The sequence below is a fragment of the Artibeus jamaicensis genome, unplaced genomic scaffold (genome assembly GCF_021234435.1).
Source record: "Artibeus jamaicensis isolate MK-2021 breed Jamaican fruit bat unplaced genomic scaffold, CSHL_Jam_final contig_61, whole genome shotgun sequence".
Classification (NCBI taxonomy): domain Eukaryota; kingdom Metazoa; phylum Chordata; class Mammalia; order Chiroptera; family Phyllostomidae; genus Artibeus; species Artibeus jamaicensis.
Window position 1 is genome coordinate 3238826 of NW_026521906.1, and position 18914 is coordinate 3257739.

The following is an 18914-nucleotide window of genomic DNA, read 5'->3' on the forward strand; positions in this document are numbered from 1 at the left end:
CATATATTGGACCTAATAGAAAAGACCTAATTGATAAATAATTTAAAGATTTTGGGAAAAGTAGGGTATTGCTAACAGATAAATAAATAGCATTTATTTATATAATGTAAACCCTATTCCTACAATTGCTTTGCATGCCTTTATTATATAAATTTACTTATTTTTACAACAAACCCACAAAGTAAATACTATCATTGTAATTGCTTTTATGTTAAAATACATATACTCACACACATGCATACATGCACAAAACACACACAAGTTATATGACTCCTGAAGTGCATGCGTAGCATGTGGCCAAACCGGGATTGGAGCTCAAACTTTCTGCTTTGTAGTTGACATTTGCCCATGGTTTCCAAAATGAGTGTTCAAGTGTCAAGAGCATCAGAGTGAACACAAAGAGTCACTAGGAATAGTTTACACTTTTGAGATAATAGTGATAATTGACAACCACAAAGCACCATGTGAACAACTTGGGAAAGCCAGTGGACATTTCCACTTAAGCTACACCATGCTCTTATTGATGTACAGTTGTGTTCTCAATATTTGCTGCCATTAAAGACAAGTGCCACCTAAAATTCACTGTGAAACATAATCTAAGAGTGGTGGTTTTCAATCTAATTTCACTATTTGAGAAACTATGCATTGCCCAACAGGCACACATCTCAATAGTAAGTAGTTCTGGTTTGAACAATAAAATGTTTTTTCAACTTATGGAGATTATTTTTTCTGGCAGATAAAATGTTATTAAGCCATAAATATTTATTAACTTTTTGGACTTGCACTCCTAAATAGATTTGTTATGTAATTCTTTGGGCCTGGAAGTGCAAACACTCTACCAGCGGGGTGAACCTAGGAAGTGTAGAGATATTTGCCTTATGTTGAACATGGGAAAGGAGAGCAAATGTCTGGATGGATACATTAACTACAGAATGGTGAAGGGATATACCTTAATTTTAGAGAGAATTAAAGGGAATTAGAACATGCACATCAACCTTTTCAAATGAAGAAAAGAGAAGTTAGAAGAATTTTGTTCATTTGGCCAGGATCTACTCATTGAGTAGGCAGTGAGGTTGTCCCCTGAAAATAGGTGAGGGGGGATAAGATTGAATTAAAGAGCTGATAATATTGAAGCAGTTTCTGAGTCATAAGCACATAAAAAGCTCTACCTCACTATGTAGTTAAGTATATGAGTTCAATTCTTGGTTATATATTTAACCCACTATCATCAATTTTAATATTTAAATAAAAACAATTAGAACTTTTGAAATTAATAAAAACTTACTTTAAAATAAAATCTAAGATTTTGTAGCCTATCATGTTATATATGATATGCAGTGGTGCTACCTCTTTATGAAATGTATGTTTTATATGCTTACTCATGCACATGTGTTTTCTGTTCAAATCAGTACTCACCAAGACACTGGCTTCTGTAAGATAGATGAATGTTTTCTTTCTCTAGAGGTACCCATACCTGTTGATCTAAGATGTGTTGGATAAACATATATTTTAAAAATTGTTTTAATTTGGCACTTCTGTCAAAATACCTGTTAACACTCTCTTTACACATCCTATATTCAAGGTGTCAGTAACCTAACGATATGAAGCGTTCTTCTTCCAGTTTGTCTATGTTGAGGTTTGAGAAATGTCAATGAGAATTAGACTCCAGAAACTCAAAAATAAGCACTCAACCCAAAAGATCACCCGTATTCTGAAGAGATTATACAGGGAAACTGAAGAAAAAAATACCTTAGACCTAGAAGTATAATTTTAAATAAACATCTCATTTAAATTAATGGCTTGGTTACATGTCCTTTCCAGCTCTTCTAAATTTTATCAGTGTTTCTGTGTTGTTTCTAGAACAAGGCCTGTATTATCTAAACTAGTATTTAAGACATTGATCGATGTGTAATTAAACTACAATTTCAAGTACTGAAGTTGGGGAAAAAAACACAGGGTATAATGGTACATTGAATTCAATCACTGTATTAAATAAATAAAAGTTGTGTAAGCTTTAGCAATTTGTTTAACATCTATGAATCTCATCTTACCTTTAACTTAAAAAAATATGGTTGGTTCCATATTTTTTGGAACTGCATCTAGAAAGATGGAGTAGACATATGTCCCTCTATTACTCTTTTTAATAACAAAGTGTTCCTTGACATATATACAAAATGAAAATAAGAAACAACAACGACAATAGAAACATAAGAAAACTAAAAGGTAGAGAGAAATCAGATTTTGTAGGGAACTTACAGCATAATACTGAGTTCTCTGTACCTTCTTTTTGCTTAAAGTGTCCCAGATATGGAGTGAAAGAGGCTGGTAACAAATTATGCTGACAAAAAAAATACACATTTGCTGTAGAGAGTCAAAGAATAAGCAAAGTGGAATTCCAGGCAGAGAGTAATGGCTCCACTCTAGCCAAATACTGGAAAAAACACTGAAAAAAATGTCTACACCTCCACCCATGTCACAGAAGTTGAATGGGAACTTAAGACAGGTGGTGCTAATGAAGGTTGGGAAGAGAACAAGAATTTTTATCTCCTCTGGGTGGTAATGTTCTACCCCACTTTGGTATTAAAGGGGACAGTGCAAAAAACCTGCACTTTTATCCATACTGAGAATTATCAAGGTATGCTAGGATGGCATTTCAGAATAATGTGGAGGGTTAAGAATTTTGCTATAGCCAATGGTGAGGAGGACCACCCCCAGGGTGTCAGTCAGTAAAAGCCAAATGAGAAAATTAAAAAAAAAAAGTGAGTATAGTCTAAGGGACCAGTGGGACAACATGAGGCATAACAACTTCGTGTCATAAGGATAACAAATGGAGGACAGAGAGCAAGGGATCGACTACAATGTTAAAAAAAATAGTGGCTGAAAACTCCCTTAACCTCCTGGGGTGGGGAGAAACAAGTCCAGGAAGCACAGAGAGTCAAATATGAACACAGACAGGTTTACGCAAAGACACACATAATTAAAATGACAAAATAAAAGTCAAAAGTGGTTCTTAAAAACATCAAGAGAAAGATAATTACCCACAAGTGAGCACACCTAAGATTGTAAGTTGATTTTTCAACAGAAATATTTCAGGCCAGAAAGAATCAGCAATAACATATTCAAAGTGATGAAAAGCAAGGACCTACAACCAAGATGGCTTTATCCAGCAAACCTACCATTTAAAACTGACAATGAAATAGAGAGCTTCCAAGGCAAGAAATAGCTAAAGGAATTTATTATCACCAAGCCAATAGTACAAGTAATGTTAAAGGGTCTTTTTGGAGAAGAGAAAGGGGGGGGAATAAAAGATGGGAGCAGAGGTTTAAAGAAAAAAATGCCAGTAAATACATACCTATCAATAATCACTTTAAGCCTGGCTGGTATGGCTCAGTGGATTGAATGCCAGACTGTGAAGCATAGGGTCACCGGTTTGATTCCAAGGCAGGGCACGTGCCAAAGTTACAGGGTAGGTCTCCAAGGTAGGGGCATGCAAAGGGAAACCACACATTGATGTTTTCCCTCTGTTTAAAAATAAATAAATAAAATCTTTAACAAAGAAAGAACTAGGAAAAGAACAGCAAACAAAGCCTTAAGTGAATAAAGGAAGGAAATAATACAAATTAGAGGGGGAATAAGTGACATAGAAACTAAAAAAAACTACAAAAGATCCATAAACTCAAGAGTTGGTTCTTTGAAAATGTAAACAAGATTGACAAATATTTAACTAGATTAATAAAAAACAGAGGTCTCAAATAAATAAAACCAGAAATGAAAGAGTAGAAGTAAAAATGGGCAACACAGAAATACAAAAGACTGAAAGAAAATATTATGAACAACTACATAACATCCTACTGGACAATATTGAAAAAATAGCTAAATTCCTAGAAACATACAATTGTTTAAAACTGAATACAAAGAATTAGAAAACTGAACAGACCAAATACAACTAATGAAAACAATGAAGTAATAAAAAAACATTTGGCAAACAAAAGTCCTAGGCTGATGGCTTCACAGAACAAGTAACAAAAATATTTTTAAAAGAAAAAACTTATTTTCAGACTATTCAAAAAAGTTAAGAGGAGGTAAGCATTATCCTTATTTATAAACCAAATAAAATACTACAGAGAATATACACACATACATGTATATGTATACACATATGTACATGTGCACATACATGTGTGTCTGTGTATATGTGTATGTGCATGTGTGTGCATATACATGCGTATGCACACATACATTTGCCAATATCCCCAATATTCCTAATGAATATAAATAAAAAATTCTCAACAAAGTATTAACAAACTCAATGCAAAAATACATTAGAAAGACAATCATACACCATTATCAAGTGGGATTTACTCTGAGGATCTAAGATTGGTACAATATCTGCAAATCAATAAATGTGATACCGCACATAAGTGAATAAAATATCACATAATTATATACATAAATGCAGAAAAAACATTCGATAAAATCCAGCACCCATTTATGATAAAAACTCTCAGCAAAGTGGAAATAGACACAACGTACCTCAACATAATAAAGGTCATATATGACAAACCCACAGCTAAAATTATACTCAATAGGGAAAGAGTTTCTTTAAAGATGAAGAACAAGACATGGATGTTCACCTTCATGACTCTTATTCAACATATCCCTGGAAGTCCTAACCATAGCAATCTTATAAGAATAAGAAATAAAAGTCATATGAATTGGAAAGGAAGGAAAAAATGTCATTATTTGCAGATGTCATGATACTATTTATAGAAAACCCTAAAGACTCCACAAAAAACTGCTGAAACTGATAAAAGAATTCAGTAAAGGAGAAGGAGACAAAATTAATACTCAGAAATTAGTTGCATTTTTATACACCAATAATAAGCTACCAGAAAAGAAAACTAAGAAGGCAACTGCATTTAAAATTTAATTCAATAAAGAAAGCCACTTAGAAATAAATTTAACTAAGGAGATAAAACACCTATACAGGAAAATTCTAAGATGATTAACAGAGAAAAAGAAGATGAAACAAATAAATGGAAATATATGAGCTAAGGACAGAAGGCATCCAGCCATGTACTATGAAAAGACAAAGACATTTATTGAAGAAGATACAAGATACAGGAAACATTGTACATAGGACAATGACATAGCAGTTCCCTTCAAAGTAGGCACCTTGGGACCACACACAGTTCTCCCAATTGCCATCAGCTGCCCTGTCCTATTTTCCTGAATCTCATTCATAGGGTGAAATATCTTCCCTTTATAAAGGTGATTTTAGTTTTGGAAAAAGCCAGAAGTTGTAGGGTGCCAAATCTTGGCTGTAGAGGGGCTGAGTCACTTGATTGATTTGGTGTTTTACAGAACAATTCTGCATGAGATATGATACACGAGTGGGTGCACTGTCATGATGAAGCTGCCAATCACCAGATGCCCATAGCTGAGGCCTTCTGACAATCATCCCAGTAGTTTCTGTGGATGAATGTTCAAGCTTAATCCAAAATTTGATGCAGATACATTGCTCTATTTACTGAGTCATTCTGAATGCAATGACCACACAGTACACGTGCTCATTCAACGGTTTCTACCACTTCCACTGACTAGTACAGTGAAATTGACATTGTTCACTCATGTATATTTCAGTTCACATGCTTGGCTGCCAGGCTACCATCCTCATTATATTAACAATGGCTGGACATTTTCTGGACAGACCCCATATATTGTGCCCATGGATAGAAAAAATTGACATCATTAAAATGTCCATACTACCCAAAGCAATCTATACTTTCAATAAATTTTCAATTAAAATGCCAACAGCATATTTTGTTGAACTAGAAAAAATAATTCAAAAATTGGGAGGCGCGGAAATGGGCAGCAAAGGTGGAGAGGACTTATGGCAAGACAGCACCTGGAGCACTGGGGTAAGCAGGGACTGGTGCAGTGGGTGGGGCATTGTCTGGTATAATGGGTGGTCCCACATTTGCATGTAGGTAAATTGGGAGGAGCAACTGGGGAGTGATAAAGACCAAGCAACCCAGGGTTCTGGTGTGGGGAAATAAACCTTCAAAACCCCTGATTTAAAAAACCTGTGGAGGTTGCAGCACTAGGAGAAACTTCCAGCCTCACAGGAGATTTCACTGGAGAGACCCACAGAGTCCTAGAACATATACAAACCCACACACTTGGGAATCAGCACCAGAAGGGCCCAATTTGTTTGTGGGTGGAGGAAGAATTTACTGAAAGCACTCAGAGAGATGAACACACAAATTGTAGCCTCTCTGACCACTCCTCCACATATAGCACAACAAAGGAGACAAGTGGGTTGCCCTACCCTGGTAAATACCTAAGGCTCTGCCCATTACTATGTAACAGACACACTGAGACCATATATATATGTCCCAAATGAAAGAACTATTCAAAACTCCAGAAAAAAGTGCAACTAATCAATGAAGAGATAGCCAATCTATCAGATGCAGAGTTCAAAATACTGGTAATCAGGATGCTCACAAAATTGGGTGAGTACAGTCACAAAGTAGAGGAAAAAGTGAGTTCTATGAAAAGTGAAATGAAGGAAAATGTACAGAGAACCAACAGTGATGGAAAGGAAAGCAGGACTCAAATCAATGGTTTGGACCAGAAAGAAGAAATAAAGATTCAACCAGAGCAGAATGAAGAAACAAGAATTCAAAAAAACGAGGAGAGGCATAGGAACCTTCACGACTACTTTAAATATCCTTACTTCTGAATTATAGAGGTGCCAAAAGGAGAAGAGGAAAAGCGAGAAATTGAAAACTTCTTTGGAAACATAATGAAGGAGAACTTCCCCAATCTGGCAAAGGACATAGACTTCCAGGAAATCCAGGAGGCTCTGAGAGTCACAAAAATGTTGGACCAAAGAAAGCACACACCAAGGCACATCATAACTACATTACCCAAGATTAAAGAGAAGGAGAAAATCTTAAAAGCAGCAAGAGAAGCCCTGGCTGGTGTAGCTCAGTGGATTGAGCACGGGCTTGTGAACCAAAAAATTGCAGTTCAATTCCCTGTCAGGGCACATGCCTGGGTTGTAGGCCAGTTTTCAGCAGGGGATACACCAGAAGCAACCATACATTGATATTTCTCTCCTTCCCTTCCCTTCCCTTCCCTTCCCTTCCCTTCCCTTCCCTTCCCTTCCCTTCCCTTCCCTTCCCTTCCCTTCCCTTCCCTTCCCTTCCCTTCCCTTCCCTTCCCTTCCCTTCCCTCCTTCCCTCCCCTCCCCTTCCCTTCTAAAGATAAATAAATAAAATTTTTTTTTAAAAGCAGCAAGAGAAAAGGAGACAGTTACCTACAAAGAAGTTCCCATAAGACTATCAGCTGATTTCTCAAAAGAAACCTTGCAGACAAGAAGGGGCTGGAAAGAAATATTCGAAGTTATGAAAGGCAAGGACCTACATCCAATATTACTCTATCCAGAAAAGCTATAATTTAGAATGGAAGGCCAAATAAAATACTTTCCAGATAAGGTCAAGTTCAAGGAGGTCATCACCACCAAGCCCTTATTATATGAAATGTTAAGGAGATTTATTTAAGGAAAATAAGATGATAAAAATATAAAAAGTAAAATGACAACAAATTCACAACTATCAACAACTGAACCTTAAAAAAACAAACAAATACACTAAGCAAACAACTAGAACAGGAACAGAACCACAGAAATGGAGATCATATAGAGGGTTATCAGTGGGAGGTGGTGGGGGAAGAACAGGGGAAAAGGTGCAGGGAATAAGAAGTATAAATGATAGGTATAAAATAGACAAGGAAATGTTAAGAATAGTATAGGAAATGGGGAAGCCAAAGAACTTATATGTGTGACCCGTGGACATGAACTAAGGAGAGGGACTCTAGTGGGATGGGGGTTCAGGGTGGAGGGGAATAAAGAAAGAATGGGACAACTAATAGCATAGTCAATAAAATATATTTTTAAAAAGTTTATGTGGGACTGGTGTTAACATTTTTAAACATTTGGTAGAATTTAGTAGTAGTATCATGTATGCGTTCAATTTTTTTAATTTTTAGTTTTTAAGTCACAAATTAATCTTTTATATTCAAAGCATGTATTTTATGTTAGGTAGGTTGTAGTCATGTGTGCTTCTTGAAGAATCAGTCTATTCTTATCTAAATTGTCAAATTTATGTGTGAATGTTTATTTTTCATTATTCTTTTGATATCTTCAAGGTGTATAATTATGTCCCCTCTATCAGTTCTCACATTGGTAATTTGTGTGTTCTCTCATTTTTTCTTTGTCAGTCCTGTATAGGCTTGTCTCTCAGCTGGCTTTTAGTCACTTCCCCCATTTCCCACAAGTATATTGGGCCCTTATGGTGTTGATTTCTGGGTGTGTGGGCTTGTGTACATTCTAGGACCTTGTGGTCCTCTCAGATCAACTCTCCTGTGAGGCTGGGAATTTCTCCCACCTCTTCAATTCCCATAGGTTTTTATATCCAGATGTTTTGTGGCTTTATTTCCCCACGCTGGAACTCTGGGTTGTGTGGTCTGTTTCACTCCTCAGTTGTTCCTCCGGGTTAGTCTGCATGCAGATGTGTGATATCCTGATTGGCCAGCCATTGATTCACCCACTGGATCCTCTCCACCCTGCCTGCCATCTCTGCCACTTCTACTGGTCTGAATGAATATTTCTTCTTTAACTCCTTGGTTGTCAGACTTCCATACAGTTCATTTATTTAAGTTCTGGTTAATTTTTGTTTTTAGCTTTGTTGTTGCCTTTGTTTTGGTTGTGTGAGAGTGTTAGTTTATTTCATGAAGTTAATATAGCTCTGTAATTCAGGAGAGCTAGACCAGGGAGCTGTACTACACTTGTGTTCATATATTACAAAAAATAAAAACAAAACACATGGAGGACTAATAGATGTGGAAATGATGTGTCCATACCATTTATTACTTATTAAGGAGGAGTGCACCAATGGAAGCTGATAGGTTTGAGAGAGACCACACCCCACCTCCAGCCTTGGTGTTACTTATAGGGTTAGGAAGAAAGCAGCAGCAGTGGGGAGGAAGCTGCAGTATCTTATGAAAATGCTACAGGGCTGTGATAAACACAGGGATCTTGAGAAGGCTGGGACTCTAGATAGAGACTGTTTTCCTCTCTCCTTGCGGCTGCTAACCAGGCAGCCATCTATTCTCTGATTCCTTCTACTGTGTTCTTCAATTCATAAATTGTATTCTTAATTTCCTCTTAGCCTTGTTGATAGTTTCTATTTCCTTTTTCATGTTGATACAGTTTGCATTGAGTTCATTGTAGTTTCCATGTAGTTTCTGTTAATTCTCCATGAGCTCATTGAGTTTCCTTATAACCATTGTTTTGAGATAAATTTCTTTTTTTGAGAATATAAAATGATTTTTTATTAGAAACTTTGCAGTCTAGAAAGGTGTGGCATGAAGGGATAAAGGGAAAAACTTACTACCAGGAATCCTCTACTTGTCAAGATTATCATTAAGAATTGAATTGAAAAAACAGTACTTGAAAAATAACTAAATAAAATTAATTTTAAAAAAAGAATTGAAGGTGAAGTAAAGTTTCCATATCACATAATTTCACTTATATGTGGAATCTAAAGAGCAAAATAAAACAATAAACAAACTGAAACAGACTCAGCTACAGAGATCACACTGGTGTTGCCAGAGAAGAATGGGGGTTGGAGAGACGGGTGAAAAAGGGGAAGGGCTTCAGAAGTACAAATTAGTAGTCACAAAAATAATCACAGGGAGGTAAAGTACAGCATAAGATATACAGTCAATGATATTGTAATAACTATGTACGGTGCCAGGTGGGCACTTAAATACCAAGGGAACCAGTTTACAAATGACTGGTGGTTACTCAGCTTATCATGATGATCACTTCATTAGGTAATAATTGTTGAATATGTTGTATATTTGAAACTGGTATAATATTTTATGTTAACTATCCTGTAATAAAATTTATTCTTGATTATTTATTCTATTGATGTTACTATACATGTAATTGTTTTCTTAATTTACTTTTTGGATTCTTCAATAGTTGTCTGTAGAAATTCAACTGTTTTCTGTATATAAATTAATATTCTACCACCTTGCTGAATTTATTTATTACTTCTAATAACTTCTTTGTATTTTTATAGTGCCTAGGATTTTGAATATCAAATTTAGTATCATCCGCAGGTATATTTACTGCTTTTTCTGCAAAGTGAGTACTTTTCATTTTCCGTTTTTGCTTAATTTCCTTGCCTAGAATCTTCAATACAATATAGAATAGAAATGGTGCAAATGTACATACTTTTCTTGTTCTTGATTTTAGGGAAAAATATTAGTCTTTCAACAATAAGTGTGATGTTATCTACATATATTTTTAGATGGACTTTTTAAGTTTAGGAAAGTTTCCTTCTTTGCCTAGTTTTTATTGTTGTAATATTATTATGTATTGTTTTTATGCAACAATTTTTATTTTTTAATTTTATTTAGTTATTTTTCAAGTACACTTTTTGTGTCTATTTCTCCCATTCCAGTCCCCCCACCCCATGCTCCCCACATCCCTCCCATTTCCACCCCCCTTAGTTCTCATCCCTGTGTCCTTCCTATTTGTTCCTCCAAAACCCTACCCACTTTAGTCCTTAAATTCCCTTCCCTCTCCCCTCTGGTCACTGTCCACTTGTTCTCTATTTCAGTGTCTTTGTTTTCTTTCTGCTTGCTTGATTATTTTGTTGTTTAGCTTCTTGTTAAAGGTGAGATCATATGGTATTTGTCTTTCAACCCCTGGCCTATTTCACTCAGCGTAATGCTTTCCAGTTCCATCCATTATGTTGCAAAGGGTAGTAACTCCTTTTTTCTCTCTGCTGCATAGAATTCCATTGTGTATATGTACCACAATTTTTTAATCCATTCATTTACTGATGGGCACCTAGGTTGCTTCTAACTCTTGGCTATTGTAAATTGTGTTGCTATGAACATTGTGGTGCATAGGTTCTTTGAAATTGATGTTTTAGGATTCTTAGGATATAATCCTAGCAGTGGAATTGCTGGGTCAAAAGGCAGGTCAATTTTTATTTTGCTGAGAAAATTCCATACTGTTTTCCATAATGGTTGTACCAGTCTGCAATCCCACCAACAGTGAACTAAGGACCCCTTTTCCCCACAACCTCTCCAACATTTGTTGTTTGTTGCTTTGTTTATGATAGCCATCCTGACCTGTGTAAAGTGGTATCTCATTGTGGTTTTAATTTGCATCACTCTGATAGCTACCGATATTGAGCATCTCTTCATGTGTCTCTGGATCTTCTGTATGTCCTCCTTGGGGAAGTGTCTGTTCAAGTCCTTTTCCCATTTTTCGAATTGGGTTGGTTGTCTTCTTAGAGTGGAGTTGTGTAAGTTGTTTGTATATTTTGGAGATTAAACCTTTGTCTGAGGTATCATTGGCAAATATGTTTTCCCATACAGTTGGTTGTCTTTTTAACTTAATACTGTTTTCTTTAGCCACACAGAAGCTTTTAATTTTGATGAGATCCCATTTGTTTATTCATTCCTTTACATTCCTTGCTCTAGGGGACATATCCGTAAAAATGTTGCTGCATGGAATATCTGAGATTTTCTTGCCAATGTTCTCCTCTAGGACTTTAATGGTGTCATGATTTATATTTAAGTATTTTATCCACCTTGAATTTATTTTGGTATATGGTGTAAGTTGCTGCTCAGATTTCACTTTATTTTTTTTTTTGCACATAGCTGTCCAGTTCTCCCAACACCATTTGTTGAAGAGACTATCTTTACTCCATTTTATGTTACTGCCCCCTTTGTCAAATATTAATTGACTATAGAGAGTTGGGTTTATTTCTGGGGCCTCTGTTCTGATCCATTGGTTTATGTGCCTGTTTTCATGCCAGTACCAGGCTGTTTTGATTACAGTGTGCTTGTAATACAGTTTGATATCAGGTATTGTGATCCCTCCTACTTTTTTCTTCTTTCTTAAAAGTGCAGCTGCTATTTGGGGTTGTTTATGGTTTCATATAAATTTTTGAAGTGTTTGTTCTATGTCTATGAAATATGCCATCAGCACTTTAACAGGTATTGCATTGAATCTGTATATTGCTTTGGAAGTATAGACATTTTGATGATGTTAATTCTTCCAATCCATGAACAAGGTATATGTTTCCATTTGTTTGTGTCTTCCTTGGTTTCTTTCTTCAGGGCTGTGTAGTTTTCTGCATACAGGTTTTTTACCTCCTTACTTAGGTTTATTCACAGATATATTATGTTTCATTTTCCTATATCGAATGGGATTTTTTCCCTTCATTTCTGCTTCTGCTGATTCATTGTTAGTATACAAAAATGCCTTTGATATCCAGATATTGATTTGGTAACCCGCTGTTTTACTAAATTTATTAATTAGTTCGAGCAGTTTTTGGGTAGAGTCTATAGGATTTTCCATGAACACTATCATGTCACCTGCAAACACTGACAGTTTTCCTTCCTCCTTTCCTATTTGGATGACTTTTATTTCCTTTTCTTACCTGATCGCTGTGGCTAAAACTTCCAATACTATATTGAATAGATGTGGTGAAAGTGGACATTCTTGTCTTGTTCCTGATCTTAGTGGAAAAGCTTTTAGTTTTTTCCCATTGAGTATGATATTGGCAGTAGGTCTTTAATATATGGCCTTTATTATATTGAGGAATGCTCCCTCTATTCCCACTTTGATGAGTGTTTTTATCATAAATGGGTGTTTTACCTTATCAAAAGCTTTTTCCAGGTCTATTGATATGATCATGTGGTTTTTGTCTCTGCTTTTGTTTATGTGATGTATTACATTTACTGATTTGTGAATATTGAACCATCCTTGCATCCCTGGAATGAATCCCACTTTGTCATGGTGTATGATCTTTTTGATATATTGTTGGATGCAATTTTCCAATATTTTGTTGAGGATTTTAGCGTCTATGTTTATGAGCGATATTGTCCTGAAGTTTACTTTCTTAGTTGTGTCTCTATCTGGTTTTGGAATTAGGATGATGATGGCTTCATAAAAAGAATTTGGGAGTTTTCCATCCTCCTGGATTATTTGGAATAGTCTGTGGAGAATAGCTGTTAGTGCTTCCTTAAATGCTTTACAGAATTCTCCTGTGAATCCATCTGGTCCAGGGCTGTTGTGTGATGGGAGTTTCTTGATTACTGCTTCAATTACTTTTGCTGTTATGGGTGCAGTTAGATTTTCTGCTTCTTTTTCATTGAGTTTTGGAAGATTGTATTTTTCTAGAAATGTGTCCATTTCCTGTAGGTTTTCAAACTTCTTGGCATACAGTTCTCAATAATAATTTCTTACAATCCCTTCTATTTCTGTGGTATCAGTTGTAATCTCTCCTCTTTCATTTCTGATTGTGTTTATTTGTGTCCTCTCTCTTCTTTTCTTGATGAGCCTACTTAAAGGTTTGTCTATTTTGTTTATCTTCTCAAACAACCAACTGCTGGATTCATTGATCCTTAGAATTGTGCTTTTAGTCTATATGTTATTTAATTCTGCTCTAATCTTGGTTATTTCCTTCCTTCTGCTTGCTCTGGGCTGTCTTTGTTGTTGTTTCTTCAGTTCTTGCAGGCATAGGGTTAGGTTGTTTGTTTGAAATATTTCTATCTTCTTTAGGTAGACCTGTATTGCTATAAACTTCCCTCTCAGGACTGCCTTGGCTGTGTCCCTTAACTTTTGGGTTGTTTTGAGATCATTTTCATTTGTTTCCAGAAACATTTTGATGTCTTCCCTAATTTCATTCTTGACCCATTTGTTGTTTAATAGCATACCATTCAGTCTCCATTATTTTGGGTGCTGTGGGTTTTTTTGGGGGGGGCGTTGGTTTCCAATTTCAGTCCCTTGTGGTCAGAGAAGATGCTTGGTGTGATTTCAATTTTTTTGAATTTTTTGAGGCTCGTTTTGTATCCTATCATGTGGTCTATCTTTGAAAATGTTCCATGTGCATTTGAAAAGAATGTGTATTTAGCTTCTTTGGGATGAAGGGCTCTATATATATCAGTTAAGTCCATTTCATCTAGGGTGTTGTTTAATTCCACAATATCTTTGTTGATAATTTGTTTGGAGGATCTGTCCATTTTTGATAGTGGGGTGTTAAAATTCCCTACTATAATTGTGTTGCTGTCAATATCTTTCTTGAAGTCCTCTAAGATTTTCTTGACATATTTGGGTGCCCCTATATTTGGTGCATATATGTTTACAATATTAATGTCTTCTTAGTGGATTCTTCCCTTGAGTATAATGAAGTGACCTCTGGGTCTCTCTTTATGGTCCTTTTTTTGAAGTCTATTTTGTCTGATATGAGAATTGCTACCCTAGCTTCTTTTTCTTGTCTGTTTGCTTGGAAAACTTGTTTCCAGCCTTTCACTTTTAGTCTGTGATGGTCTTTTGTCCTGAGGTAGGTCTCTTGTAGGCAGCATATGTGTGGGTCATGCTTTCTTATCCATTCAGCTATTCTGTGTCTTTCGATTGGAGCATTTAATTCATTTATGTTTAAGGTTATTATTGATAGGTACTTATTCATTGCCATTTTTGTACCTGTGTTCCTCTCTGTCTCCCTCTTATCCTTCCTTCCTTCCCTTCAAGCAGTCCTTTTAGTATTTCTTGTAGAGCTGGTTTGGTGGAGGTATATTCTTTTAGACTTCTTTTGTCTTGGAAGCTCTTTATTTGGCCTTCTATCTTGATTGAGAGCCTTGCTGGGTAAAGTAGCCTTGGTTGTAGGCCTCTGGTTCTCATTACTTGGAATATTTCTTGCCATTCTCTTCTTGTTTGGAATGTTTCCATTGAGAAGTCAGTAGCTAACCTTATTGGGGCTCCCTTGTATGTTATTTCTTTTTTCTCCCTTGCTGCCTTTAAGATTCTCTCTTTGTCTTGCAATTTTGCCATTTTGATGATGTTGTGTCTTGAAGTCGGCCTCCTTGGATTCCTCTTGACTGGGACTCTCTGTGATTCCTGGATTTGTGTGACTTTTTCTCTCATAAAATTAGGGAAAATTTCTCTCATTACTCTGTCAAACATGTTTTCTATTCCTTATTCTTCTTCTCCTTCTGGAATTCCTATAATTCAAATATTATTATGTTTCATATTATCTTGCATTTCTCTTAATCCCTCTTCATTCTTTCTGAGCCTCTTTTCATTTTCTTGCTTCTTGTGTGAGATGCTTTCTACTTTGTCCTCCAACTCACTAATCCTATCCCCCGCTTCATCTATCCTACTTTTGAAACTTTCTTTGTGTTCTTCAATTCGGAAATTGTATTCTTCCTTTCCTCTTATCCCTTGTTGATATTTTCTATTTCCTTTTTCATGTTGATGTAATTTGCAGAAAGATCATTGTAGTTCTCCTGTAGTTTCTGAGAGCTCATTGTGAACTCTTTGAACTTCGTGATAACCAGTACTTTAAATTCACTATCTGATAGTTGATTAGCCTTTATTTAATCTAACATTCTTTCTGAAGTTTCTGCTTTTTCTTTCATTTGGGGATTGTTTCTTTGTCTTCCCATTTTTTGAGACTCTTCTTGTTAGTCTCAGCTTCTAAAATTGATCTGTTCTGACTCCCTGGGTTTATGGTGTGGACTTCTGTGGTATGATACCTGTGTAGTTCAGTGGTGCAGACTCCTTCAGGTATCTTGATGTTCTTCATCTCCATGTACTCTCATGCTGGTCCTCGCACTGCTCCCCCTGCTATTCCCCATGCTGGTCACCTACCACTGCTGAGTGTCCTGGCTCCTGTAGCCGACTCCTCCAGTGCCCAGGCCCATTGCTAAGGCAGCGGCACAGGGGCCTCGAATGTCCTGGCCTCCTTGGCTGACTCCTCTGGTGCCCAGGTCCATCACAGGGGCTTGGAGTGTCCGGCTCCTGTAGCTGACTTCCCCGGGCCTACGCCCATCACTATGGCAGAGGCACAGGGGCTGCAAGTGTCCTGGCTCTGGTATTTGACTCCCCAGTGCCCATAGCTGACTCCCCGGCTCCTAAGCCTGTGCTATGGCAGGGGCACAGGGGTCATGTGTGTCCCAGCTCCCGTAGCTGACTCTGCAGCTGTCTGGTGTTTCAGCATCTGTCACAATCTTTGGTCTTTTAATTTCATAAATGCTGGGTAACTGATGGTTTATTGTGCTCTTTCTCTATAGATCTGCCAGGATTTTCACCCACGAGTACAAGAGCTAGAATCTGCTCTGTCCTACTCCGTCGCCATCTTTCCAGCATCCTGATTTCAATTTCTTATAGTTGAGTTGCCTCTGTTTCATTTGACATTCTTTCTGAGGCTTCTTCCTTTCCTTTCATTTGTGGTTTATTTCTTTGTCTTCCCATTTTTTGTGTGACTTTTCTTTTTAGCCTCTGCTTATTAAATTGATCTGTTCTGACTCTGTGGGTTTATGGTGTAAACTTGTATGGTACAATACCTGTGAGATTCAATGGTACAGTATCCTTGATGCCCTGAGCTTGCTGGTCTTGGACTGTGATTTATGTTGGCTCTCTGTATGTCTTTGAGTTTTCATTATTGTTTGGTCTTTCTTTGGTGGGCCTTTTCCTCTATCTGATTAACTGAGGGTCACTCTATTCCTTATGTCTTGTATTCTGTTTTGCAGGTGTGGACAGGTTGTGTTGAAGTTGGTTCTTCTGTGTGTATGGAGTTTTGAGGTTTCTCTCTTGTTATTGTTCAGTTGGTTGTTCTGAGTAATTTCTCCATCATTTAATTGTATTTCCTTTTCCTTCTTGGGTGGAGGTTAGTGTGTCTTCCACTTTCTCCTGCACCTTCTTCTGTTGTTATCTCTTGGTGGTTCCTTTGGTGGTGGATTTTGTCTTGCAGCATGTATACTGGTGTTCACAGCTCTCACCTACTCATCTGATTTTTCAATGTCATCTATAGTTTTTTGCCTCCAATCTTCATATATGCTGGGATATTACTGGTTGTCCTCTGTGTTCCTTAGAAGATCGGCTAAGTGTTTCATCTGTGTGAAGAGGGAAGTAGACTCTGCTCCCACCTATCTTGCTGCCATATTCCTTCCAGTAAAGTGCATATACTTTTGTACTATATGCTAGGTAGACATCAGAATACAGTGTGGATAGAAGCCCCATTCTAAATCCCTAAAACCTCTACCAGTTATGGAGGCAGATTCCAATGGATGCGTGTTTGTGTATGTGAGCCAGTGTGAGTTTATATAAATATTTCAAAAGACTTTCCTTGTTAATTTTCCCTTTGTGATTTGAGCAGGTCTATTACTTTGTATTCATTAGAGTGTTGAAGATCCCTTTTATTATTTTCAACAATAACAGTACTAAAAACAAGTGTAGTAGTTAAATAATAACAATAAGCAGTTGAAATGTAGTACTTAAAAGTATGTGAGAACATTTTATGTACACAAACCTCTGTGAATTGGTTATTGTGGGGTTTTATTGTTTTTATTTTACATGTAAATAATTTGATTCACAGAGGTTATAAAAGGTTACCCAAGGCCAATCACATTAGTAGAAAAATTATAATTCACATCTGATTCAAGAAAATTAGAGTACTATGATCCCTAAAATAAATTTTCTCTTTTTTTCTTCTAAGATCAATTAATTCCCTCATCTTATCCTCTACTGCAATGGAAAAACGAGGCAGGAACACTGGAACACAGGGAACCTAGAAGCTTTCTTTGTGCACTGAAGCTATCTTTGTGTCTCTGGCCAGCTCCAGGCTTCCTCAATTTTAGGAACCAAAGGCAGAACATCCCAAGTCCATCTTACCAGCTTGTCATGCAGGAAGGAAGAGAAGGAAAATAATAAGGTGAGATCCTACATTTTCTCTTCTCACACCTGAAATTTTTACCCCTTTCCTCACTCTATTCTCCTCAAGCAGCCAGCTCAGATCTGTGTCTATATATAGTAATCTAGTATATCTTTATTCTTGGAGTTGAATTAGCAAACAGAAGACAAAGGTTTTTCAAAAAATAGGTGGGGTAGAGATACAGAGGGTTATTTGATCTCCTTTTAAATACGATGGTTTCTGTTTTGGTAAAAGTTCTTCCACTAGCCAAAGACACGTTTTACTTTCTGCTGTGGTTCTCATGTACTATAGACATAGGTGAAGGCAAACAGTGACATGAAGGAAGAAGAGAAAATACACAACCACAGCCTTGTGATCCCCATTTCAACCATAGCAGCCAAGAAGCCTTTCCCAGAAAATGACACTATTGTTCCTTTATATACCATATGAGATGAGGTCATCGAATTTCATTTATTAACAGTGGATGGCTTCATGTGTTGCCCAGGGCTTTAGTGTTGATGTCCGTTAACATTTCAAAGTAATAGAGTCATTTATTTCCTTTATAGCTTCCAAGGAATTTCAGATAGCATTTTTATGTATTTGCATTTGTGAAGACATTAGGGCTCTTATTCGGCATACACCAAGGCTTGAAAAGGCAAGCAGCCCTTTTTACAGCAAATGTCAGGGAAACCACTGATTTTGATAGATTCAAGTTCTTTCCTCTGTTCTCAGTTCATACTTTCTATTTAAAAAGTATCAGTTGGCCTAGAACTTCTGTTTGAAATATAGAAACCCCAAAGAAAAAGGCTAAAAGGACAAAAGGCAATCTATCTTATTTAATTAAAATAGACACTGAGCAGAAATAAAAAAAATAAAAAATGGAAGAACCATGCACCATTCCAATGTCAATGATCTTTCTGTGGCTTTCCCTCTCTGGTTCATTCTCTATAATGATTTCTCAGTGAAACTTCTGAGAAATTTCACAAGTCAATTTTTAAAATAAAATCTATCAACAATTAATTTTTAGATCAAGTGAAATTAACAGCATATCTGAGCATGCCTACAAAGTTCTTTAGCTTCTGTACAGTCATATTTTCCAGCCATTGCTTATGCATTGATTCTTTA